The sequence below is a fragment of the Prorops nasuta genome, unplaced genomic scaffold, assembly GCF_024137725.1.
Source record: "Prorops nasuta isolate Cenicafe-Biocafe unplaced genomic scaffold, Cenicafe_Pnas_1.2 PNAS00011, whole genome shotgun sequence".
Taxonomy (NCBI): domain Eukaryota; kingdom Metazoa; phylum Arthropoda; class Insecta; order Hymenoptera; family Bethylidae; genus Prorops; species Prorops nasuta.
In genome coordinates, this window is record NW_027116808.1 from 8,069,858 (window position 1) to 8,072,586 (window position 2,729).

The following is a 2,729-nucleotide window of genomic DNA, read 5'->3' on the forward strand; positions in this document are numbered from 1 at the left end:
CTGATTTAGATAATTGGAAAGCAGATGAGTTTAGACTTTTCTTATTATATGTTGGCCCCATAGCTTTAATAGATTTGCTTCCTGAGAATAATTACTTGCATTTCAATGTGCTGCATTGCGCAGTTAGAATACTTTGTGATCCTGTAGAATGCAAAAAAAATTCTAACTATGCTAATGAATTATTACATAATTTTGTTATAAATATGAGTATTTTATATGGTAAAGAACATTTGATATACAACATACATAATTTGATACATTTAGTAGGTGATTCTTTAAAATATGGTCCGCTTGATGATTTTAGCTCTTTTCCATATGAAAGCTATTTTAGTCCTTTGAAGAAACTGATACGAAAAGGAGACAATCCTCTGGCACAATTATATAATCGACTGTCAGAAAAATCTTTAATGTCATCATCGCCACAGAAGAATGATATTACATATCCACAGCTAATTAAACAAATAAATAATAATATTCCACTTAATTGTAATAGTCCACATATATTTGCAGTGTTTCCAAATTTTAAAATCAGTAATATGAAAAATAATAATACAGTTCTTCTAAAAAATAATAAAATAGTAATTATTGAACATATAGCCTATAAAAATGATGAACCAGTGATTATAGGAAGAAAATTAGAAAATGTACTCTCATTGGAAAACTATCCCTTCGATTCCAAATTAGTGAATATTTGCCAATCTCAAAACCTTACAACATCACAAATTTGGCCATTGGCTGATATAAAAAGCAAACTCTTTAGAATACCACATGGTGCAAATCATTATGTCATGCCTCTTATTCATTCGACAATGGAAACTGCATAATTGTAAACTATCTTATCTATAATTCTAATTTTATAATTTAATATAAAACTTATAATCTATAAAAAAATCTATATTTCACTTTTACTTTGTTACAGTTGAATCTGTGAAGTCTAAAAGATGTCGCAGCATACACAGGAGAAGCTTTTAAAAAATAGAACCAGTAAATTACTTAAACTATGATTTTATAATTAATTTTCAGATTCTAATTTGTTACTTGATGTATAGTTGTGTGCCAAAGACCATCGTTGCCTCCGGTCAACTCAGTAGAAAAAAAGAAAACCATGCAAAGCCAGATGCGAAGAATGAGCCAGCAAAGGAATGGTTTGTGTTATACTTACTTCTACATTGTTGTCACTTAATGCATCAACACATTTTTAACAGTTCCCTTATGGAGTTGATAAATTATTTTATTTCCAATTGTACTTCAGATTCCATGCCTGGTCCATCGCAGCCACTTAAAATGCAAAACCTGCAGAAGAAAAAGGATAGGGTCTTTACAAAACCTCCTAGCAGCTTTAAAACTGCGCAAACTGGTCATAATATTCCAGCTACCAGTAGTAAGATAATCAATATAAATTATACCCAGAACAAACTCTCCGACTAAATTTAAACTGCAGTTTAAATGATATATTTCATGTAGAAAGAATTATACTGCTTAAACTCTATACAGTTTAATTCTAATCAAAGGGCTTGTCGTGGGCTTTACAAAATGAAAATCATTATTCCAGACATGTCTATGGATCATTCAGCGAATGAGGAGTTTACATCTCCAATGATGGAGGAATATTTGGACGAAGCATACCAAGATTCTTGAAATGGTACTATTCATTTAGATATTTACTTTGAAAATGTTATATAAAACATGAAGTAAATTATGTACATTGTATTTTCAATATTATTAGTACCTCGTGAAGAATTAAGTCCTATCCCCTCTGAGTATATTAATACTGAAGAAAATAATGATGCATGCTATGATGGGTATATAAGTGAAGAGGCACAAGTGTTTGTATTTATTTACCTGTGTTATCCTTAGTCATAGCATCTTTAACTATCTCAACAGCACTCACTACAGCAATACTGATTTCAACAATCATTTGTAGTTACACTGGTGAGACACTTGACCCAGCAGATGGAGAGGATACCAATCTGGTGCCTGTGAGCCCGGCTGAAGCTACTGACGGCATTACGTCAGCTATCAGCGACGTAGGAGACATTGGGCAGATTTTTAATTACACTAATGAAGTACATGAGCACACAGAAACGTCATGCTGCAGTATGTTTATTGACCTTGTTTGTTCCATGTGCTACATTGATATGATACTGGATGCGTGTCCATACAACTTGCTGGATTTTAGAACGTTGTGATTGTTGATTGGATATCTGCATTGTTATAATAACCAATTAACAGTCCGCATTTCAAAATTCAATAAGTTCTACACCGAACGAATCTAGCATTGTAAACCGTCAATGTTAGTTTATACACTGACCAGTATGTATTAGCTTCCCTTGATGCATTTAGAAACCGCGCTATAGAGTCCCCCACCATAAGTAATTGAAAATGGAAAAGCGTATTTCAGCATACTTTTAAAAAAAATTTTCAATTTCATTATTTAAAGTTTTTTAATCCAAAATGTATGCTAACTCACGCTTTTTCGTCTTGAGTTATTAATGAGATGAGCGGTCCTGTAACGCGGTTCCTAAATGCTTCAAGGGACGCCATACATTCCGGTCAGTATATGTCAATTGCGCCATTACTGCAGATTAACGAAAAGGGACAAACCCTATGATTTATCATTCATTCAAATGTCAAATAAATCACTTAATAAGTTGTTTTAAATAGCGCTAAATGTCGATTTAAATATGAATTCAAAATATACATATGTTGCATTTCGCAACTATTTAATT